Source organism: Hyperolius riggenbachi, chromosome 9 (genome assembly GCF_040937935.1).
Source record: "Hyperolius riggenbachi isolate aHypRig1 chromosome 9, aHypRig1.pri, whole genome shotgun sequence".
NCBI lineage: Eukaryota > Metazoa > Chordata > Amphibia > Anura > Hyperoliidae > Hyperolius > Hyperolius riggenbachi.
The window spans coordinates 210522980-210548325 of record NC_090654.1 but is presented as its reverse complement, the minus strand read 5'-3'; the positions used below and the strand labels follow the sequence as shown (position 1 = coordinate 210548325).

Sequence of the window (25346 nt, the reverse complement as noted above, 5' to 3'; positions counted from 1 at the left end):
TTATGCAGCACATTCTAGAAGACCCAGATGCAAAGAATATTTCTGTAAACTGCTTTGTGCAAGTTCTCATATTTGAGCTTGACTACAGTTATCTGCCGAAAACAGCCTTCGGGGATTACCGCATTAATGCGCAGTAATCCCCATCTGGCAACAGGCCAATTAGGAAGTGACGCTCACTTCCGGTGGCCAAAACGATGACGTGCCCAGAAGTGTATTGCTAAAATACTCTTCTGCACATGTGCGACACGTAAAACTTACAGCGGTCATTTTAAACCGCACATCGCCATAGACTTAAATGACTTCCAGTCTGCTGCATGTTGCCGCAGGTCGCTGCAGAGGTCGCACAGTAACATAGGTTTGCGCTCGCGTTATATTAGCTACTTCCACCACACCGTGTCACATGCAGTGTGACATGCCCAATAGACCTTCATTGTCCTAGCATTAGGCTGCGATAAAATGCTGCACCGCAGTGCACCAGTGCGAAAGGCCCCTCAGGTGGCAGTTGCTGCATTTGGTGGTCTGTCTCAAAGCTGACGTAGTTTTCATATAATTTGCATGGAAATAGCATAATTTAAAGTGAACCAGAGATGAAGCACCCTCATGTATTTTATTACATTTATCAGTGGGAATATGACAGTAAACACCTACCCTGCTTCTAGTTTCATTCTTCTCTGCTAAATCTGCCTGTTATCAGCTGTGATAAGAATCCCCGACTGAGCATTCAGTCTAGGTTTTACCTGGAATCATTATAGCTGAGTCAGTCTTCTGTGAAGTCTTTTCAAGCCCAAGCCCGCCCCCTCCTGGCTCAGCTTTCCTTCTTTGCATACTTAGAGCTCTGATGACATGGGAGGGGCTGCTCCTGCCGAGAAAGAAGCTCTGAAACAGACAAGTATGGCTGCTGTGTGATCTGTGTGCACTGTGCAGTTTCATTCCAGCGAGAGACACTTCCTACAGGCAGCCACACAGCATACCAGAATAATAAAAGCACACAGGTGAAAGCCTGCAGCAGCCCTGCTTGTCTATAGTCTCATAGAGCCTAGACAGCACATCCAGAACAGCTCATAACCTGCAAGCAGAATGGGTATGAGCCAGCGGCCATATTGGATTTTTCCTGGAGCAATAATGGATTAAAAAACACTCAAAAAGGCACACAAGATCGGCGAAATTATCAGGTAGCACATTTATTCTTTACAAGCTATCAACTGATATGTTTATTTTGTGTGAAACTAAAACGGAACTGAGGCGCTATTCCTGATACTACAGATTCCCTGTTAACCCCTTGTTTGCCTGATGAAGCGGGCTTGACCTGCGAAACGCGTTGCATTTCCTTTTGGGGTATCGTATAATAAATGTGTTTATTTATATAATAACAGGACGTCTGGTCTGCTTTTGGGAGGCAAGCCCACCACTTCCTCCTAGCAATTTTTAAAGTTTTATGAATTTTTATCCTGTAGCGCCTCTGTACAACATACAAATTTTGTGTGAAACGTTCATCTCTGGTTCCCTTTTACGAATTATTAGCATTTCATTGAATAGCTCTACTCTGGGAAAATATTTACATGTGAATTATCTGCTTTGTCCATATGCTTTTAGACCATGAACATTTTTGCCATCTATTAAGGAAATGGTTCTTTGCAGTATGAGCGGTTAAAATGTGGAATATATTACCACAGGAAGTAGTAATAGCAAATTCTATATCTGTGTTTAAAGAGACCTTGGATGCTTTCCTTGCATTGAAGGAGATCCATTTTTATAATTGCTAGGTAGTTATGATCCTCTGAGGTGCCTGGCCCAGCTACAGACCTGCACTGTACCTACTCCTACCTATTGCCTGATGAAGCATGGTCAAACCTGCGAAACGCGTTGCATTTTCCCCTGAAGTATGTAAATAAATTTGTTCTGCTAAACTTTGTTGGCATATCTTGTGCCTGTTTGAAGGAGGTATAGAGAGGGACACTGAGAGCCCAACATAGTGTAATATGTACTGGTAAAGAGAATTCTAGAAAGAAGTAGAAATATACTCACAAACCAGAGTTACCTCCAAAGTAACCACTGTAAATGCAGGTGGGGGGATTAGACCTGTCCCCACTCAGGATTAAGAAGTTGCTCTCTGTAGATCGGAGAAAGAAAGGGGTATGTCACTCCTTCACCAGGGGTGGACTCAATTGAAGTATAAGGTAAACAGAGGCGCCAAAAGGATAAAATATATTTTAAAAAATGTAAATTGCTACAGAGGCAGTGGTGGACTTGCCTCTCAGAAGCAGACACAAGAACTATCAATTTCAAAACGGTCAATAATTTATTGGCATGCTCCAAAAACAAAGTTGCAACGCGTTTCACAGGTTTAACCTGCTTCATCAGGCAATAAACAAGGAGTATCTGGGAATAACCGGTCAGATTTTCGCCAAGCGCCTCTGCTCTCAAGTCCCCACGGGAAATGTTTAGCACACCTTGCGTCTTTTGACAAGTTTGTGTTTTATGCAATGCTCTCACGTTTTCCTGCATCACAGCCATGACTCTTTCCATAACACAGAACCAAAAGGGGGATTATTGACTCTATTATCCCCTCTGCAGAAGAGAAAGAGAGAGAGGGGAAGTGGTGCATGCACTATACTTTCTCACTAAATGAGGAGGCTCCTCTCAATGAGGAGCCTGTTAGGGAAAACGCATTTTTTGTTATTTGCTTTACAATTTATTAAACTTTAGTCATAGAAGTGGTTGCTTTGTTTTCAGTGAAACTTGAGCTACACTTTAAAAACTGAAATCTGGATGCCAATTTTAAATAAGCTGTGGGATTAGACATTTCATATTGGATAGACTGCCATTATTTTTGCAGAGTAAATGAAACGTACCTATACCTTCTATGTGGTAAATCAAAATGTGAGCTCAGCTGCTTTCAGCACAGCGAGCCAGGTCTCTGCTCACGCCGTACATAATTACCCCTGCTCTGTGTGCATGCCGGACCCCGAGGCTGAATAATTCTAATCAGGAAGCTGAAGTCATAGATCAAGTGTCGCAAATTTCATCTGCATTTTTACAGTACAGCAGTCGCCTAGCTTTTAATGATTAAATTACTAATTTAGGAACATTTAACTGTACATAGGTGTACATTGCCACCTGGAGTTAAGCTTTAAAATAAAAATGTACCTATTGTGTAAATATACACGTTACCACACTTTAAATGGACACCAGCAGGGCTGGATTAACTTTCCAGGAATCTCATGCAGAGAAGACCTGAACATACTGTAAGGCTGGCTTTTTTTTTCTAGATTTGTGGTACATCAGTTAAACAATTGCTAGCTCCCTCAAATCGATCAGTTACTTGCTTTACCCCCTTGCAGCACTACACATTCAGTCAAATTTCAGCAGAAATCTGATACGATATTGATCTCAATGCCGCCACTGCTACATTTGTACTTGATGCAGTGCAATGGTATACATCTGTACATCGCGCTCCGCTACTCCTGTGCCCACCATTATCCCCACTTCCCTCCTCAAGTTACATAAAAGCAGCCACAGAATGTCAGTGTTCAACTGACAGAACAACTGATCAAGTAAAACTTGCTTTTAATATATTTGAAAAAGATTAAAAAACAAGTGGGAACGATGTATAAAATAAAATGTCAAATTTATTGCTGCTCAATAATTGCTAAAATACCACAACAGGAATCGCACCAATCAGAAGATGTCTGTTAAAAGGAAGGACCCACCTATTTCACAGAATTACTTGCAATGCAAATCTATGGTTCTGAGTCCTTACCAGCAGTGATGTCACCAGAAGTACATATGGCAGATCAGCAAGAACTATGAGTGCATGCTATTTGCTGATTAGCATTAGTTCCCAGTATCTATGCAGCAGCAAGAGAGAGGTGGGGAGAGCTATTGGCCAGAGCCTCCTCTAGTCTAATGCAAGTGGTAGATCCCTTTCTCTGAAAAGAAGTCTTTTTCACAACCACCATGATCATTGGAAGTGGTAAATGAACTTCATTTGTACAGGGGAATTTTTATTTGATCCAGCCTGCTAGTTTATATGTGGTCTTTTGGAAGATCCCTATTTCAGAAATTCCAACTTACAGACACATACCGATGATATTAAAATGGATGGTCTTAGTCAGCTGTACATACTGAGTTCTGTGCTAGTTATCTATAGTTGGTAGTACAATCTCATTTTTTTTCTAGCCTCTGTTGTATAAAGGGGAATTTCAATGTATCTTAGTGTGTAAATATTTTTGATATTTTTTTTTATTTTATTAACACTACAATCATTGTCCTGTTTTGCACTACTTGTCAACAGACATGGTAGAGTTATGAACTTGGGTACAAGTAGACCCTGACGCCAGTGGTACCTGCCAGCTTTCACAAGGTGCTGAATCTAAGCGGCCACCGATTCTCACCACTGTAAAGGATAATGGGCAACCACCCATAGTGGCCATCATTCTCTTTTGCTGTATGTGATTACCAGGTTGTAGCCTTTGGAATTGCCTTACTGGTGACAGAGAGAATTGATGCTGCAGAGTATTCTTTAGATAAGAGACTTGAGAACAAATAGTCAGGTGTAATCAAGAACAGGCAGGAGGTCGGGGCTGGAGGCAGACAGACTTGGCTGAGTTTCCAATCAGAAGGCCAGATCAGGTCTAATCAAGATACTGAGGAACAGGTCAAGACAGGTAAAAAGTAAATGTAATCACTTAAACAGGCCAAAGTCAAATATGAACAACCAGCAGATCAGACAGAATGCAGTCTCTAACCACTATTCAGGAACTGCATAAGTAATTTTAAAGCACACCTCTGGGGTATATCATATATTCAACCAGCTAGAAGCCAGGCTTACAGATAACATCTTTGATACTTTTCAGTCAGGATTCAGGAAAAGGCACAGCACTGAAACAGCATTAGTCCGAGTAATGAATGATCTACTTACTGCAAGGGACAAGGGTGATTGCTCAATTCTGATTATTCTTGACTTGTCAGCAGCATTTGATACTGTGGATCATGAAATACTAATCCAGCGACTGAAGAATTACTGTGGCCTAAGGGGTACTGTTCTTAGCTGGTTTCAGACCTTCCTATCTGGCAGGACACAGCAAGTATGTCTGGGCACACACTACTCTAATCCAGTGCCACTTGCCTATGGAGTTCCACAGGGTTCTGTACTATCACCATTACTCTTTGCAGTCTACATGCTCCCACTGGGAAAAATAATCCAGAACTATGGTTTAGGATACCATTGTTATGCAGATGACACACAACTGTATCTGTCCTTCAAGCCTGGCACCCAAGACCCATCAGCATCCATAAATGCGTGTCTAGTGGATTTACAAAATTGGATGAACACCAGCTGGCTAAGGCTGAACTCTGACAAAACAGAGGTGTTGGTGGTAGGTGGTCCACACATGATGGATAAAGTTCAAAACGCTCACCACCTCAAACTAGCAATTGGGGGAGATACTGTACAGTATAAAGACTCTGTGCGAAACCTTGGGGTGATCCTGGATGGAAATCTAAAACTCAGACAGCAGGTATCAGCTGTCGTCAAGTCTTCCTTCTTCCATCTAAGAAATCTAGCGAAAATCAAACACCTTATCCCAGCTGAAGACCTACCTGCCCTGGTTCACGCATTTGTATCCTCCCGCCTAGACTACTGCAACGCCCTGTTAATCGGATCTACAGATAAGGTTCTGCGCCCCTTACAGCTAGTACAGAATGCTGCAGCCAGACTCCTAGCCAATGCCCCCCGCAGCTCACACATCACCCCAGTACTGCAAACTCTTCACTGGTTGCCAGTAAAATGGAGAATCAATTTTAAGATCTGCCTGCTGACATTCAAGGCTCTACACCACATGGGACCCAAATACATAGCGGATCTATTGGAACTTTATGCCCCTCCACGCACCCTCCGCTCTGCCAACAAGATGAAGCTGGTTATTCCCAGGATACACTTAACATTTGGTGCTCGGGCCTTTTCCTATGCAGCCCCTACTCTATGGAACTCACTTCCACAATCAGTACGAGAGGCTTCTTCTCTGGACAGCTTTAAAAAAAGGCTAAAAACTCACCTCTTTTCCCTAGCCTTTGAGACTGCATAATGCAGGGTCACAGCGCTTTGAGTCCCCAGGGAGAAAAGCGCTATATAAATATTATTGTTATTGTTATAAATATTATTGTTATTCACTGGGTCCTCTTCTCCTATAAAGTTATAATCGCCTACTATGTCTTCTTCTTGTAAATCACCCCGGAGCGCTGGGTCTGCCGATCTCATGCAGTCCTCCTGTTATACGTGACTTGCTTTATATGTTATGCGCTGCTATGGTAGTCCACCTTTTCTGCAAAAGACACTATTTCCTTTCATGACAGTGTTTACCTGCTATGGATATAACATGTCAGGATGGAGGGATTCATTCTTATTGTACACATAGTAAAACATATTGATAGCAGGACCAGTTGCTAGTTAACCATAAACCTGGAAGATCTAGAAAATAACATAAAAAGAGTATATATCGTAACAAGGGTGTGGAGCTTGGTATGATAGAAATAAGTGTTGTCTGAGTGAATGATGTGATGTCAGAACGGCAGATACTGTATATTTAAAGGTTAAAGTGTAGTACACGTACAATGAATAATTACATATAGTAGAGCGTAAAATATTATTTACCATTTTTATACCAGTGTTCCTGCTTTCAGTGTCTGAAACACTTCTTATAGTTAGATATAGCTATATATTGGCATGTAACCCCACGCTCCCAGTGATATTTACCCTAGACTATTATTTTACATGGCCCTCTGAGAGATCATGTGATGGTCCTGCTCACTTCACAAAAACAAAAAAAAGAAACACTCCACAGTGATTGACCGTGCTAGCATTATAGATGCTTACATTTCTGATACATTTAATAAGTTCAGCCAAGAATCTAGTGTGTTTACAGATGTACTTGTGGCCCCAGAGGTCTGCCAAGGTTGCTCAATCTTTAAGGGACAACTGGGAGCCGAGTCGACTGTTACCATCCTTATCTCTCCCATGACATGCCGACCTGTCTTGCACTGTGCGTTGTCCCTCCTCTCCATAGCAACAGATGCATTGCTCTGCCAGCTTGGGTACCAATCCTTTGGGGTAGCATGCATTGGGCCATTTGTTAGATAGATAGCTAGATAGATAGATAGATAGATAGATTAAATTAGGCAATGGTCCCGTTGCTTATTATTATAGAAATTCTGCATATAAAGAAAGGGTACGGGGGAGCACTGGGCTAGTTACATAGAAAAATACTCATTTATTAAATTCAAAAAAGCACATCACCGGTATTTCCACATACACACCCCTTTTAAAAACAAGTAAACCTGGCCATGTACATACCAGTATATAAGGAGCCCTACAGTCCTATTAGGAGTGCACTCCAATTCAAAAACTTAGACTGACATGTCAGTAAATCTTCGGGCCCAATATAGCATAACCAGGTAATAGGTACTCTCCCAGGACCAGCATAAAATTTCTTCTGTACCAATTGGTTCACAGTCTCACCCGTGTGTTATGATAAGTAAACACGCCTCTGTGTAGAATACACTTACGCCCTCATTACAGGCACAATGTATTGAGTGCCAAACCTCAACCCCTATTGCACAACAGTTCCGCAGTAATCGGAGCACCAGGACTCACGTGTACAAGGGTGGTCTACAGCACAAGGGTCGCCAGCTAGAAGGAGCCATCCACTCTGTTTGCATAGTGTCCCAATCTCCTTATGCTTGCTGATGGCGGCCACTCCAGCGTGTAGTACGCGTACAATGCGCTGCTAAGGGGGAGGAAGAGCAGCGGAGGCAATGGGGAACGTTGGTGCGGCTAGGCTTCCGGGAGGAGGCACCCCATGTGACGCGTTTCGTCACCAACACGTGACTTCCTCAGACGTGACGTCAGCAGCGCAGCTGCATCCTTATACGTGCATGGCAACCGTGCTGCAAGCTTGAAAGAGTGGTTTGATTCAATATTAAAAACAAAATCACCAGTGTGCTTTTCCACTGTAGAATGCTATAGGAAGAATGCTATAAAAACGCTTTCAAGTTCAAATCTTTATTCAAGCCCTGCGGGGACAAGCTACCACATTAATATATAAACTTAGACTCTTTTCTTAGGAGCTGTTTATTATAATCGCCCCGCCGGGAACTAATGTTTAATTTGTAGATCCCCATAAAGTGTAGCCCAGATGTATATTGCCATTATGTACATTTCTTAAGTGCTCAGCAAGTGGATTCAGTCTTTTCTTATCAATGGTGGTACTTCTTATATTGGCAATATGTTCCCCAATTTGCGTATTTAAGGGTCTATATGTTTTCCCAATGTATATTAAATCACTTGGGCATCCAATCTGGTAGATTACCCGTGTGGATGTACATGATATATAGTCGTTAATAAAAAAAAAAAAGCTTTTGATCGATCATAATTGAAAAATTGATTACCAGTTTGTACATGCCTGCACACATCACAATCCAAGCATTTATGCATGCCTCTATTTGTTTTCTTTTTGGGGGTCTTGTCCCAACCAAACTCACTGGAGACCCGGAAGGTCACCTAAATTAGTGCATCTCTTGGCGGCCATGTGTGGGTAGTCCCCCACAATTTCGGCCATGAGAGGATCTCTCTGTAGGAGATGCCAATATTTTTGTAAAATTTGTTTGACTTCATTGAAGTGGGCCCCGTACGTATTATAGAAATTTGCCTAGGGCTCATTGTGAGTGTATACGTTTGTTTATGGTATGTCTCTTAAAATATTCACTTTTTAATATATGGGTATGTCACCTTACAGTATACACTTAAAGGTCCGGTTCATACGTGAGCAAATGAAAAATTCCTGCACTATGAGGTATTCTGATAAATTTCAGGACTGTAGGAGGCTCCATAGTAGTACATGGAAGCAATAAAATCGATTACAAATTCCCCAACATGCTTGATTGTGAGATATTTTGAAGAATTATTAAATGCCCAATGAACAAGGCTAAAATGCTTGTTGTTTTTATAATGCACATTTGTGGAGAGGCCCAAATGTTATGGTTAGCGCGTGTTCTCACACAGATGCCAAGCTTTTAGTTTGTTTCACAGATAGATGTGCTAAAATGCTTCATAATGTGTTTTACTGCCTTCATATAAGTCTATTGACACTCCAACTGCTCTGAAATGCTTGTTAACAGTTAACTAGTTTTTTTACTGACTCGGGCCCTAACTCTGTGTCTATACAGACAGTAAACTAGCTACAGAGTGTGTAAATTACTGTTTAGGTGGCCATTAACTATACTGATAGAATCAATCCGAAAAACTGATGGATTCCTTTAAAGAGAACCCGAGCCGGGTCCACAAGTAAAAAAAACAAAACAAAAAACAAAAACATGCTGCCTGGTTAGGTGACCTTTGGGGTCACAACGCTTGAAATGAAGCGCCTGTGCTCTTACTAGCGCTAATTGATGTGGTGGGGGCAGGGGAGAGGAGGGAAGCAAGCAGCGGAGTGCCTGTTATAAGGCTCTGATAGGCGGGGAAGGGTGTTCCTTAGCCTGCAGTGGGAAGCCCCCTTCCTTGAAGTTTACATATTAAGACTGTCACCTGATTCTGGAAAGGGGGGGGGGGCTAGCAGGGCACAGGGGGCCTTGTCCTGCAGATGGGAACATGCCACTGTGTCCATTTTTTAGATTTAATAACCCGCCTCAGGTTCTCTTTAATCTGATCAAATTGCATAGCAGTTTTCCTTCCGTTAGTAGGCCCGAACGATCATTTCCAATCGATATTATAATCGAATGGGAAGATCAATCGTCCAGAGAATTGGATCATTAATGGCCACCATTGTTCTTGCTGTTTCTTAAGTACACCCCTCCCCTCCCTGGCTATAAATCATCCCTCTTGACTACCTCCTATAAAGTTGTCTCCATTATTTAAGCTAATGCTGGGTGGACATGTTTGTATTAAAAAAGAAAAATTAATATCGATAATGTGGGTACATCACATTATTTATTAGAACCTCGTTTTAAGCACACTTAACTTAAACAACCTTATTTGTCAGAAAAATGGTAGTTCCTGTGATGTATTCTTACATTGCAGTAGTTACTGAAGTAACTTAGAAGTTTACATACACTTGGGGTTAAATATTTCCCACGTGGTCGGCTGGCATGGCAGTGACGTCACATGCACTGCCTCTCTGAGATGCGCTGAGCAGCTTTGCTCTGTAGCGTCTCTCCAGTCTCCCTGGTAACGTCCGTGTGACGCTACGATCTGCCCCTTCACCTCGTAGTTCCCCATCTGGTCCGCCGTACCAGTGGGAGTCTCCATCGCCTGCGCTGACACTGTAGATGCTACGACGAGATGGAGACACGCTAGTCACAGGTCAGTTCCTTGACGCCTATTGGTTCGCACATGCTGACATATAATTTCCCATCAGGTCCACCCAGTGCGGCGGTAGGGGATTGGCTGCTGAGATTATAGAGCCTATGATTGGTGTATTCAAAATTCTGATATGGTACTTAAAGAGCTGTGCAATATGCTTATGTCAGACTGTCATAGCTTGAGAAAGGAGCATTAATATCGCTCCGAAACGTATACCATGCTTGAATAAACTACCTCTGCATTGGAGTGCCGGAGTCTGCTTTCTTTATTTCCTGTTGCTGTAATATATGACAGTCTAATAATAAAGAAAAAGAGCAATCTGATGGTTTCGGCTTCGTTTATACTTCTATTCAACTCGAGTGGTGACCGTGGCACATCCGCCATTAACTATACAGGAGTAGTGCATTTCTTGATCTGTTGCTGTCCTCCATTTTGAAAATGGCTGTTACCCCATAACAGCTTTCTGGTCAGCACACTGTTGAACTGTAACATTGCCCACTTGAGCCATAGGGAAACATGGACCTTACCTTGCACATTCAGTTGTAACGGACTGCTGCTGATCTATAACTGTCAGCAACTGGTATATTTCAGCTCTGACAAAATATTGTCAGAACTGGAAGGGATCACTGTAAGAAGAAAATGGTGAGCTGCTGAGAGGAACCGGCGGGGAGGTAAGTATTTAATATTCATTTGCAGCTACGTCATGTGTTTATTTTAAATAATTTTACTCAGTTCAGGTTACCTTTAAAACAAAAGGTATTTGAGATAATTCAGCAGTAAGTGAGCAACTGTGGTTTCCCATGATACATCACTCCCAAATATGCAAATCATCTCTTTAAGCCCCTGAAAGCAAAGTTGCACATCCAGATCTGCTGGTGTATAGTGATCCTGTAGCTAATACATTTTACAGAACCTGTGAAATCTAATAAATCAGATCTTCTTGTAGATCATGAGGATGGCTGGGTGCATATGTATTGCCCATCTGTGGAAAGTGCTACAAAAATAAATCCAATCCATGAAGGCCTCACCTCGTAATTTAAAGGACTTACATGATCTGCTGACAATGTTGTGCTGCCAGATATCACAGGATATCGTGAAAGGTCTTGTGGAGCCCATATTTCCACAGGTCGGAGCTGCATAGGGACATAAGGAGAGCCAACACAATATTATTCAGGTACTTTTTGTTTTGGCTGATCAATGTATATAATCATAGAAATTACTAAATAAACAGGGTCATTAATGGGGAGGTATTGAAATAATTGCTACATTTTTACACACTTGATATCATTTCTATTGCTATTATAATTATTTTTAATACCTAGAACAGTGTTTTGTAGTGGATTCAAAACATTGTGGCGTGACCAAGAGTTCATTCACTCAATCTGAGGAGCTTAAGTAGAATTTATACGTTATTTAGTGTAGTAATTATATTACATATAGGAAATGCAATTACTTAGTAACATGTTACAGAGAAGACCTATTGGCATAGCCTTAAATATGAAGATGTTATGAGAAATTAAATTTAGTGGTCAAGTGGTAGATTAAACTCGTTGCTGTAAGAATACCCACTGGTCTATACGTTCTGGACCTCAAGATTTGAATTGACAACCAGATCCATTAGCTGCTTTGCTTACCATACCTATTGCATCATTCAAAACGATCTAAAACTGCCCATGGACATAAATTTGTCTGAGGGCTCTGTTCCACTACATGCAACTCTGATTTCCAATTTTGATGTAATTTTACATGCGAGTCCTGCATGCTGCGTTTTTCTTTTTGTGTTGCTAGCATCCAGTGAAAGTCGCAAATCTGAATTGCGATTTGCAGTGTAAGAAGCCTGCAGCCATTTTAGCAAGGTTCAGGAAAAGCCAACCATCATATTTTTTTTGATGTATTGATACATACGGTGAAAATGATATCTCATTTAAAAACCATCGCCTAAACATTAAATAATAGAATGACCCTATTAAATCACACATGGAGACCATTCACAATAAATAATTGAGTTGTTTTTTTTTCTTTATTAATTTCTTGGCTGAGGTCCTGAGCCAATGGTGACTTGACAATATGAGCTTGTGTGGGATTGCAAACACTTATAAAAACGTATAAAAACCCTTTTGCATCAGATTACAGGAAAATTATCAATGTACTTCAGAATTTCATTAAATTTTGTTTCCTGGAAGTGCAACTGGATAATTGTCCTTCTAGTTGATATTATGGTTTTTTTCTATATGAACAAGGGGTTCCTTGCATTTCATAATTCTTGAAGCAAGTTTGGGATAGTCACGTGTCCACCCACCTGCACTGGCAGACTTGGCTCTATTTGCATGTGTGCGGGCACAGTTTAATTAATGGCTAAAGGCTTGCACATGTTCTTGCATTGCAGCATAGGGCCCTGCATGCGCTTTTGCACAAGGTGTAGTGGGCACAAATGTGCATACGATAACTCATAAAAGTGCATTTCATATTCTATAAATTGATCCCCTCAACCTATGCCCACTGCTGTTCGTTCTGACAGCTAGTTGGTTTGCCTGACTGTGCTTTGTGTGTCTGTCAAGCCCAGCTAATAATCTCGCTACTCCCATTCTGACCCAGTCTGCCTGGCTATTCCTGATCCCGTTCTCCTCATCTGACCTCGGCCTGTAACTTTGACTATGCTTGTTGTCTTTTATCCCTGACCTCAGGCTGATTACTGGAATACATCTGATTGCTGCCTGCCCCTATCCTTGCCTGTTCTTTGCTTCTGCCTTCTATTCTCCTAACTCGACCTTAGCCTGCATACGGACTATGTCTAGCTAGGTCAATGGCCCATGCCCTGGTATAAATTTTTTTTAACAGTTATATTTAATCATTTTTGATGTTTTGTCATCATTTTCTGTATTGATTTGAACTTAAAACTGGGGCATAAAACACTAATTCTGTTGTACTGGGCTTTTTATACACACAATTGAAGGTGGCCATACACTCGTCAGATCATCCGATAGATTTCTTCTCTATCTGATGTGTTTAGGAACATTTTTTTACTAGGATTAGAATGCCAATAGATTTCAGTTTGAAATCTATTGAAAATCGATCTGATGGCATTTTTTTGCCATCAGATTTCCATTAGGGACAATGCAAAATGATGATAAGCAATCTCAACAGATCGACCTGGATTTTCCACCCTGCCAGATCGATTGAAATCAATCGAAATCGGCCGCCAATTGGTCGATCGGTCAACCGATTTGCGATCGATCGATTTTGATCGATCAGCCAAAAAATCGGCTGAGTATATGGGCCCCTTAATTGTGGGAACAAATAAGTTCAATGGTGTTCATATTTTTTGGAGTTATGGATACAGAGGACCTACCACTAAAATGTATGTTTCACACACTATAACAGCATACAGGATGGGTCTATTTATGTTGCATTAATGTGCTTTCGGAATTGGTTAATGTAGCAGACCACGTAAAAATATTTTATAATGGAGTAGTGGCAGGAATAAGATGGGCACAAATGAAGGGCTGCGTCTCTTTTCAGGGCTGGGTGATCATAGTTTCTGCACAATTTTGATAACAAAAACTAATACAATGCATGTAAACCATTTTGAAAGCATTACATTTGTTTGTCTGTGAAAGAGAGGTAATGGTGAAATACTTTGAATTCTGCTGCTACTGCCATCACAGCCGAGTGATCTATGTTGAAGCACGGCATTGCCTTTAGCTGAGGGCAAAATAGTTGCTATGGCAACAGACATGCTTTGCACTAATCTGTTATTAATGTTTGGTAACTGCCACACAACATAGGTGTGCACAGAAACTCATCCCAAGTCCCAGAGCTGTATTGTGGGACTGGCTTTTTCAAAACAGCAGTAGAATGACGAATGTGATCATGTTTGCTACGAGAAGAATAAAATACAATGCAACATGGCAAAGCTGCAAGTCCTGTCAGCATTGGCTACCATTAGCCTTTTTAGCACATTTGAAAGCATGGCATGTCTGTAATCCCATGAAAACACAGTAATGTCCATGCAACAGCATCATGTAACTCCAAGATGACATTTTGTTTACTGTTATCACATGGAAGTACAAATAAGTCTGTTAGTGACATGAAAAATATGGTGCCATTTGGCCATAAGTTGCCAATGTGTCAGTGCTTGTGCTCTTTTTGCTGGATAGGGCTTACTCTGAGCACACACTCTGTGCCCAAGTTTTTTTGGTTAATGGTGGGTTAATTGTTAATGTAGTTGTAGGAGAAAGAAAATGGAAAAGCCGGCACTGCCGTGTGCTGTCTTTAATTCCAAAGGGTGGTTACATCATAACACATATGAAGAAAAAAAGGTAACGTACCATTATGGTGGAGGCTGTGAGCTGGTGGTGGGTGCTGGTCACAGATTAGCCTTACGGCCATTTCGCGCTGTGTATGAGCCTCCGTAGAAGCGCATGCATATCGTAAAACAGCTGTAAGGCTAATCTGTGCCCAGCACCCACCACCAGCTCACAGCCTCCACCATAATGGTATATTACCTTTTTTCTTCATATGTGTTATGATGTAACCACCCTTTGGAATTAGACAGCACACAGCAGTGCCGAATTTCCATTTTATTTCTCCTACAACTACTATCTTACTCAAGCCAGAACACGCTGGCTGTACCAAAGGATAAGAATCCTGTTCATCCTGCCACCATCCCGAATTTACACGCAGTGACAACTGTAGTGCCGACTTTCTTCTCCACTTTTTGCCCTCCCATTTGTTAATTGTTAATGTGTGCACCAATATCCAGCTATTAAATCACCAAATTCCAGCCATAAAGATTTCCTCCAGTGGTTCTAAGTTAGATTCAACAGAGGAGGAAAATATGGAGAAACTCGAGTATCATTTATGGTTATCATTTAGGACTAGTTGTATTGAGTAGGGTTATTAGCTGGACTTAGGCATTTAAAAGAAGGAGAAGTGTTATAAGATAGGGTAGGAGAAGGTTAGGGATGGGCATCAGGGCATAAGTACGTTAGATGTCAAGAAAGGGGCTTTTGATACAGGGATCAGTTACAGATGCTCAAAGGAAACATGAGGGACAAACACCAAAAGTGCTGCAAAAACAAGTTCATATGTCAGCACTGAAACCACATGCAAGCATAAAGTCTTCTATATCACCATTTTCTCTGTGGGCGTTTGGCTGTTGGGAAATTGATGTCTCAGCTGGGACACTTCCTTTTGTGTCACAGTGGCCACACCTTCTTCAGCGTGAGCTCTCCAGCTATATGAGGAGAAGACACAGCTTTTAAAGTGAACCTCCGGCTAAAAATCTACTCGGCAGAACTGAAAAGGCTTGGCGTTTCTTTAACAGTTTCACAGCATCAGAACTTTGTTTTTCTTACCACCATTTTTAGCTGCATTTTTAGCTAAGCTTCACCCATCAAAGTAAACTGCCCGGGCTTTTTTTCCCTGATGCTGTGCAAAGCATGATGGGATTTCCTATGTTGTTGTTCACATTGCCTAGCAACTGGGAGGGGTGATCAGCACACAGGACAGTTGGAACTGTGTCTCATGCTCCCCGTCACCTCCTTTCAACCAAAAAGATGGCTGCCCTCATGAAATCAAACATTTGCCTGTTCTTGTAAAACGGTAGGTAAGATATTGTATTACCTATCTATTTTAATTAACATAACTAATGTAACTTAATGACAGTATGTTTGTTTAGGCTGAAATTCCTCTTTAAGCAATGGCGATTGTCTTTTTGTCCAGCTGATTGTCTGCCTCCAATGCTTTTAGCCACTGACTCAGGAATGAAGTAACAGATCAAGTGCTCTTGCAAAGGTTTCACTGCACTAGCCATTAGCCTGATTCAGGTTGTGATTCAGACAGTACAGAAGCAAGGAAGATCAGCAGGAGAGCTAGACAACTGACAATGTTTCAAAAGAAATACATTACGGACTCCATATCCCTCTCACTTTCAACACGAAATTACACTCGAGACTTAAAACTAGGCGAATTCCTCTGACTAGCTATAACTAAAATGTCTGGTTTTATCCACCTTACCCCATCTACTCTGTCTACATCTTAACACTGCCTTCTCTCCCGACCTATCATTAGTGCTAAATGTACCTCTCTCCTTTTCCTAACACAAATGCTGAGCCTTTATTTATTGCATGCACAAGTGTCATAGGTTATGGTTAGGCACGGGTTTAGAAAGGTTTGGGCGAGGGAATAGTGTAGGTGGAGGGTAAACTCAAACTACAGGTGAATAGTTGTTAATGTTAGCCCACAGTAAAATAGAATTTGATATCCAAGTGCAATATCGGCAGCGGTACATTACCAATATCCTGATATCATCAATTCCTGGCACCCAAAAATCAATGGCAATGGAAATTTACAGACTGGATGTTCTAGTTCCAAATGATGTGGCTAAACTCAATTGTATTGTTCATTATCACCTGGTACAGGCAGCTGTATGGAACTTGGGATAGTGACAACGATAATGAATGTGGAACTGACATATGGAAGAAGATAAATATTAACATTGATAAATATATTGATTGCAAGTGATGTGCATAATGACAGATGCAGCATATCTGTTTGATTGTGGCATTGTACATACTGAGCTAAAAAGATTATGTATTGATCAGCTAACTAAGACATTATTAATACTTTGACTGAGTAATCTGCAAATATATATCGATCCGGTATACGGTGGTTGATCATGACAATGTATTTGTTATTTATTTGTAGCAGTGTACAAAAAATAGATTGGACAGCCAGGCATCGTTAGTCACACATGGTATACTTAGTATTTGGTGTACAATTCAATTTTTTTTTTTACTTTCTTGATGTAAAATTCAATGTTTTTAATTTATTTACATGTAAAACCCCTTTTCCACTAAACATCAGGATCGACATCTTAACCTATTTTGGTTCCTGGACGTAGAAACTACGTCCAGGAACCATGCGCTACCGCGCGCTCCCACGGCTGATCGCGCGCTTGCACGCGCACTCCCGGCCGCGGATTCGGTAGCCAGGGAATCAATGTATCGGGCTATGGAGCCTGATCACTGATTCCTCTCCCCCGCTGAAAAAGCGACAGCTTCTCTCGGAAGCTGCGCCTTTTCTGGCCGTTCCCTCCCAGATGCGTCACTCTAAGCGTGTGTTACGCTTAGAGTGACGTCATGTAAACAAACTCATGGCCGCCATCTTGTGGCCAAAAAGTAATACTACAACTGAAAATAAAAATAAATTAAAATGAACACACATTTACATTATAAATCTATTGTTTACCTCCTACCCTCCCAAAACTACCCAAATAAAATGTTTACTATAAAAAAAACAAACCATTACAATAAAAAAACAAACAAACATGTAAATATTTACCTAAGGGTCTAAACTTTTTAAATATCAGTGTAAAGATGAAATATTTCTATATTTTTTTTATTCTAAACTTGTTAATAGTGATAGATGCAAAATGGAAAAAATGCACCTTAATTCCAAATAAAATATTGTCGCCATACATTGTGATAGGGACATAATTTTAACAGTGTAATAACCGGGACATATGGGCAAATACAATACGTGAGTTTTAATTATGGAGGCATTTTAAAACTATAATGGCTGAAAACTGAGAAATAATGAATTTTTCCATTTTTTTCTTATTCTTCCTGTTAAAATGCGTTTACAGTAAAGTGGCTCTTAGCAAAATGTACCCCCCAAAGAAAGCCTAATTGGTGGCGGAAAAAACAAAATATAGATCAGTTCATTGTGATAAGTAGTGATAAAGTTATAGGCTAATGAATGGGAGGTGAACATTTCTCACGTGAAAACCATGGAACCTGAATGGGTTAAACATACTGCAATGCTATTGTGATTTATTTTTTTTACACTGTGAGTAATAATTATTACCAGTCATTGTGCCCTTGAGGCAAATCATGTGAGATCTAAAAATCAGATAAAAATGAGAGATTAAACCCTTGTGCCGCAAGACCGTGTGCTAGACACCAGATTATTGGGTGACTGCTAAAGAAGAACTGTAGTAAAAATAACATGGTAATTTAAATTGCTTATTGTTTACAACATTAATATATAAATTATTTAGTCAGTGTTTGCCCATTGTAAAGTGTTTCCGCTCCCCGATTTACATTCTTAAAATTCATAACTGGTGGTGACCTCTTTAGTTCTGCCAGGTGATTTGTACAGAATGTTCATTACTGAGAGTTCTATACACAGACAGACATCTTGCTTGGCATTTGGAAAAAGACGTTATTTCCCACAACCCAATGAGGTTCACAGACCGCAAACTGTTAGGACCACGGTCATGACATCACACTGTGGGAGGGGTTTCACCACAATATCAGCCATACAGACCCCCTGATGATCTGTTCAGGGAAGGTAAAGATTTCTGGTGGGAATGGGGGTATCAGCTACTCGTTGGGATGAAATTCAATCCAAGGTTAAAGTTATTCTTGAATAACGTATGTCACAGGAAGCTGCAGAGTGCAGCAGGCCTGTGATGAGCAAGTTCCCTATCCCACCCTGAAAAACAGAGCATTCTGATTACACTCTGTCCTCACTAAAGGGCAGCCATGTGTTTATCATTCTATATAGAGCAATCTTAACAGCCAGTTGCCCTAATGAATTTCTCTTTTTTTTAAAGTTTTATTTATTCAGCTCCCTGCGTGATTTATTATATATTTACATATTAACAGAATCTCCAAGCTGTGTTGAAAACCGCCTCAGTGCTCCCATTAACATATCATTAATCAGACAGGAGCACAAACAGAAAATGTTTCCATTTACACCATTTATTTGCATTTACATGCCAAACAGAGATAATGTTTTTCTGCTCCGTTGGGTTGTGATGTTAAGTATTTGCGGAGCAGAGGCTGCTGGGGAGTGAAGAGGTGAGCCATGGCGCAGTGGACCAGGGGAGCATCATTACAGCACAGCCTCTGAGGTGGTGATCGGAGGTGCTGCACACAGAGACTCCTCTGTTTGTGACCGGCCAGCTTGAAAGATTTGTTTTTGTAGGTAGGACAAAGCAGCCATATCGTGATTATTGCATTGCTTGGATGATAAGTCCTGAATAAATGACATCAAAAGACAAATGCTAGATGAAATTTCAACTATCTGATTTGTAAAATGTTATTTTCTTTCAATCTTATGGCTCTCTGTTTACAGCAAACATTTATAACAGGATCGGATATTTTTCCCTGTGTAGTCAGTGTTTATTTTAAGGCTTAAGTGAATGCATACAAATCCCATTTTATGAGTAATATGTATTGGATGTTGAATTATAAATGTTTTTGGATTTGGTGATTTGCATGAGTGTATTTGTAATTTGGGGATTCTCATTCTGGAAATATACATTCAGAAGGGCACCTTGGAGTGGTGGGATTGTGTTTAGTATTTGAGAGCAGTGCAGATGCACTTTTGTTATTGTTGGGATTTGGGAGGAGTAGAGTGCATTTGAATTTGGAAGTCCATATATGTTGGCTTTTTAGCTACATACACATGCTAGATGGAACTCAGTGGAGGTTGTCAATAACTGCCGCCTCTGCCGATAATCCAGCATGTTTATGGCAGCCTCTTACACCTCTTGACCATTCAGTAAGCAGTGCAACCCAGGGAATCGCTTCAGCTGAGCACCAGCTAGGAGCATTGATCTCCCCACTTCACTGCTTGACGATCCCCTGCCCCTCCCCCTCCGCATAGGAGAAAAGCATGTCAATAGCCTACAGGCTAGAGACAAGTCTGTCAGCCTTGGCCCTGCAATGTCGCTCAAGGGATCGGATCCTGATTCCCGCTGGGTAACATACATCAAGCTTGTATATTGGCCTTTAGAAATTGAACATTTGTCAGTTTTTGGATTACAAGTCAGTAAACCCTAATTTAGCGTAAATCTGAAATAGAAAATAAACTTTTAATAATAAATAAAATAAATCTATACTCTGAAAAACAAAAATACAACTTTCCTGGAATCCCACACTCTTGCTTTGTGTGTAAAACCTAAAAGACTGAGTTTAATGTTTCTATTGTCTCAGGTGAATGATGATCGTTTATAATGTTTTGTAGATCCCATCTTGAACTATTGACCTTTTTACCTGTTTCCTGTGCTCAGAATTGTTTCTATGCCATGCTATGGTTTTATGGTATATGTATGATTAGTTATCAGTGAAAGGTACACTACACCTTGACTCAAGTCCTGGCAGCAGAGAAAGTTCCATTTATAGATCTGGATTCTTAACCCTTGCAGTGGGGAAAAGAAAAATAACACAACCTAGTCTATGTAGGATTGGAACTGTACAAACGCAGGTTAATCTCATTATGTCACATGTCCCATTTAGGTGCCCTTTACAACAAAACCTGTAAACTTTATTGTACTTAATGGTGGCAGGAAATTATTTAATCATGCTTAGATGAAGGTGTGGAATTTTTTTGTTGCTTATATTAGTAAGGTGAAACATACGGTTGTATATTTCTGCAAGCAGTCACTGTAAATGCAAAATCTAGAGACTGGAAAACAGCAAAGCAACAAAATGATAGGAAAGAAATTTAATAGTAAAGTAAAAAAAAAAAAAAACCTCTTAACAGCGCATATAACACAATTACTTAAATAAGATTTTAGTAATTAGCAATCATTTTATTAAAAAATGTACTCTAAAAAAGCAGGCATAAAATTACCATGAAATGTACTGATGATATGTTTGACATCACATGTACTAGTAGTTCTCAATAGTCTTATTGCAATTTTTGTTTAAACTTTATAATTTTTATCTTATTGCCGACCAATTTAGTTTGGTGATATTAAGGTATTTCTCCCCTTCTATTTTTCATGTTTAGCCAGACTGTGGGCCGCCTTTCTTTCTTCAAAATTGTTTACTTTTCCACTCATTCTCCAAACATAAAGGGCATTTAATTATAAATAGAAAACTGACTTAGGATAAAACAAATAGGTGCCCGTCTATCAGAATTTGAGATAAGAACATTGATGTATAGAGCTTGTGTGGATCTTGTGGGGGGGGGGGGGGGTGTTCACTATAGTATGAACAGGTGCTTAGGGCTGGTACTTGTGATATCATTTTTTAGGGTGTTTTGTTCAAGGAGACAACTTATTGGGAATTAAGAACAACCAAACATTGGCTCAGGGAGTCTTGTAGACTGAGCCAGCAAACTACAGGGTAAAGACTTCAAAAGTAATAGGCGTTGTAATGCTGGGGGGTCATACTTTCTGACCACCCAGCACTGACTAGCTTAACACAGGATATCAACAGTTCGAGTACGTATATATCAGCGGCACTGATATATCACCGTAACATGAATACAAGGAAAATAGCAAACGCTGACTAGAATATGTATATATTGGCGATGAACCAATACATAACATAAGCAAGGAGACTGGCTAGATCTGGACTGAAGCAACACAGCGAACTAACTAGGCAATACAAACAATACAAATTCTCTGCACTAGAAGGAGTACATATATATGTCCCCGTGGGAAATATATAATCGTAGCTCCACAAGATAACTGAACTAGAAAGTAACAAGACAAGGAATATTATACACAGTATCAAAAGACCCAGTAACAGCTTACATAGAGCTGAAACTATGACCGGCGAGGTCTAAAAGGGGAGGCAGACTTTTATGCTGGCATCAGCCAATGGATGCAAGCAGGGGCGTTTCTAGGGTCCTTGGAGATCAGTGGCACCTGTGGGCACCAGGCGGGGAGGGCAAAAAAATGGGCGTGGCCATGAGGTGAGTGGGCGTGGCCATGGGTGGGGCCAAATGTACATGAACTTAGCAGCGGTGTAAGCTACGGATAACGGGCCTGCCCATCGAAATATTGGACGGAGCCCCCTGTCCTTTATTTAGATCATTTACAATCAGTATAGGCATAGATCAAAGATGTATACGCACATACAATTTTGATTGGTCAATCACTGACCCCCACATTTTCCCACCCCCGTGCAGTAAGTGGGCCAACAGACAATGAATTTTATGAACAGAGCTAAAATTGGCTAATCAAAATTGTATGTGTGTACCATGCTTTACAGCTAATACTGTACATACTGAAAGTAGCAGGGATCAGCATACAATACAGCTGGTTTACAATCAATAAAGGCACAGAGTAACACCTTACACTGTACACACTGGAGGTAAATCAGCACACAGTGCAAGCACTAGAGAACAGCGTATACTGTACATACTGTAGGCAGCAGAATTCAGCACACTGCAGCTAGCTTGCCAAAAATATGACGATCACGTTGTGCGGCGTGATTATCGCGCCGCACCAAAAAATTGGTAGGCCATGGACCAGAATATAGGTGTGGTAACGGGTGGAGACAAATTTACATGAACCTAGCAATGGTGGGACATCAGATTAGGACAGTGGTGGCGAACTTTTTGGAGGCCGAGTGCCCAAACTGCAACCCAAAAGTCACTTATCTATCGCAAAGTGGCAACAGCAATTTAACCACCTGGGCGGTATGGACGAGCTCAGCTCGTCCATCACCGCCGGAGGCTGCCGCTCAGGCCCTGCCGGGCCGATTTGCGCCAAATAAAGAGCAGCACACGCAGCCGGCACTTTGCCAGCCGCGTGTGCTGCCCGATCGCCGCCGCTCTGCGGCAATTCGCCGCGAGCAGCGGCGAAAGAGGGTCCCCCTAGCCGCCTGAGCCCTGCGCAGCCGGAACAAAAAGTTCCGGCCAGCGCTAAGGGCTGGATCGGAGGCGTCTGACGTCAGGACGTCGGCTGACGTCCATGACGTCACTCCGCTCGTCGCTATGGCGACGGTGTAAGCAAAACAAGGAAGGCCGCTCATTGCGGCCTTCCTTGCTTATTCTGGGCGCCGGAGGCGATCGGAAGAACGCCTCCGGAGCGCCCTCTAGTGGGCTTTCATGCAGCCAACTTTCAGTTGGCTGCATGAAATAGTTTTTTTTTAATTTAAAAAAAACCCTCCCGCAGCCTCCCTGGCGATCTTATCAGAACGCCAGGGTGGTTAAACTAAATACTGTACAAATGTTTTAACTCATACATGAACATTATGGAAAATCCAAGTTGAAAATAAACTGTGAAGATAAACAATTTCATCCATCCTACTCCTGAAAAATGTATTAAATTTTTTAGAACCTCCCAGTTTTATTTTCTGTTTTAAAACGCTAAAAAAGTAGGTTTAATGCTATTGTCTCATATGATAAGGATTCAGCTTTTCCCATAGTCTCGCAGTTAGCAATCATGTGACCCCCAACAAGACATATTCAGCAATCATGAGGCCCCCAACAAATCATGAGGCCCCCAACAAGACAAATTCAGCAATCATGAGGCCTCCAACAAATCATGAGGCCCCCAACAAGACAAATTCAGCAATCATGAGGCCCCCAACAAATCATGAGGCCCCCAACAAGACAAATTCAGCAATCATGAGGCCCCCAACAAATCATGAGGCCCCCAACAAGACAAATTCAGCAATCATGAGGCCCCCAACAAGACAAATTCAGCAGTCATAAGGCACATAAATAGACAGCATTTCACATAAATAGGCAGAATGCCCCCTTAATATGGTAGCCCCCCAAGTTAGGTAGTGAGTGACAGGGACCCCCAGGTTAGCTAGTGAGTGACAGGCGCCTCCAGTTAGGTAGTGAGTGACAGGGACCCCAATAGTGAGTGACAGGGAGCACCTTTAGGTAGTGAGTGAGTGACAGGGAGCCCCTTTAGGCAGTGAGTGAGTGACAGGGAGCCCCTTTAGGGAGTGAGTGACAGGGAGGCCCTTTAGGGAGTGAGTGAATGACAGGGAGCCCCTTTAGGAAGTGAGTGAGTGCCAGGGAGCCCCTTTAGTGAGTGAGTGCGTGCCAGGGAGCCCCTTTAGGCAGTGAGTGAGTGACAGAGAGGCCCTTTAGGGAGTGAGTGCGTGCCAGGGAGCCCCTTTAGGGAGTGAGTGAATGACAGGGAGCCCCTTTAGGAAGTGAGTGCCAGGGAGCCCCTTTAGTGAGTGAGTGCGTGCCAGGGAGCCCCTTTAGGGAGTGAGTGAGTGACAGAGAGGCCCTTTAGGGAGTGAGTGCGTGCCAGGGAGCCCCTTTAGGGAGTGATTGAGTGACAGGGAGGCCCTTTAGGGAGTGAGTGAGTGACAGGGAGCCCCTTTAGGGAGTGAGTGAGTGACAGGGAGCCCCTTTAGGGAGTGAGTGACAGGGAGCCCCTTTAGGGAGTGAGTGAGTGCCAGGGAGCCCCTTTAGGGAGTGAGTGAGTGCCAGGGAGCCCCTTTAGGGAGTGAGTGAGTGCCAGGGAGCCCCTTTAGGGAGTGAGTGAGTGACAGGGAGCCCCTTTAGTGAGTGAGTGAGTGAGTGACAGGGAGGCCCTTTAGGGAGTGAGCGAGTGCCAGGGAGCCCCTTTAGGGAGTGAGTGAGTGACAGGGAGCCCCTTTAGGGAGTGAGTGAGTGCCAGGGAGCCCCTTTAGGGAGTGAATGAGTGACAGGGAGCCCCTTTAGGGAGTGAGTGAGTGACAGGGAGCCCCTTTAGGGAGTGAGTGAGTGAGTGCCAGGGAGCCCCTTTAGGGAGTGAGTGAGTGACAGGGAGCCCCTTTAGTGAGTGAGTGAGTGACAGGGAGCACCTTTAGGGAGTGAGTGAGTGACAGGGAGGCCCTTTAGGGAGTGAGTGCGTGCCAGGGAGCCCCTTTAGGGAGTGATTGAGTGACAGGGAGGCCCTTTAAGGAGTGAGTGACAGGGAGCCCCTTTAGGCAGTGAGTGAGTGACAGGGAGCCCCTTTAGGGAGTGAGTGAGTGCCAGGGAGCCCCTTTAGGGAGTGAGTGAGTGACAGGGAGCCCCTTTAGTGAGTGAGTGAGTGACAGGGAGGCCCCCCCTCTAGCCGCGGCCGCCGCCGCTCCCCCCCCCCCCTACCTCTCAGCAGACCTCAGGATCAGCGGCGACCCGACCAGATGTACGAGCGGGCGCTGGACGCACCCGCTCGATATGCGGAAGTGATGTCACTTCCGCATATCAGTGCGGGCGCTGGGTCGCCGGCTCGCCGCTTGATCCTGAG

At 42.2% G+C, this 25346-nt stretch overlaps 1 protein-coding gene and 1 long non-coding RNA gene across 2 annotated transcripts in view; one reads left to right on the top strand and one right to left on the bottom strand.

Annotated features, from left to right (window-relative positions):
- Positions 1-25346, top strand: part of AVEN (apoptosis and caspase activation inhibitor) — a 447633-nt gene that overhangs the window by 378630 nt on the left and 43657 nt on the right. The window lies entirely within an intron of this gene.
- LOC137532927 (uncharacterized) lies at positions 6846-14052 on the bottom strand. Its single transcript, XR_011024072.1, has 3 exons — positions 13953-14052; positions 11404-11487; positions 6846-7142 (listed from the first exon to the last, which is right to left on the bottom strand). It is a non-coding gene; the product is annotated as an uncharacterized lncRNA (long non-coding RNA).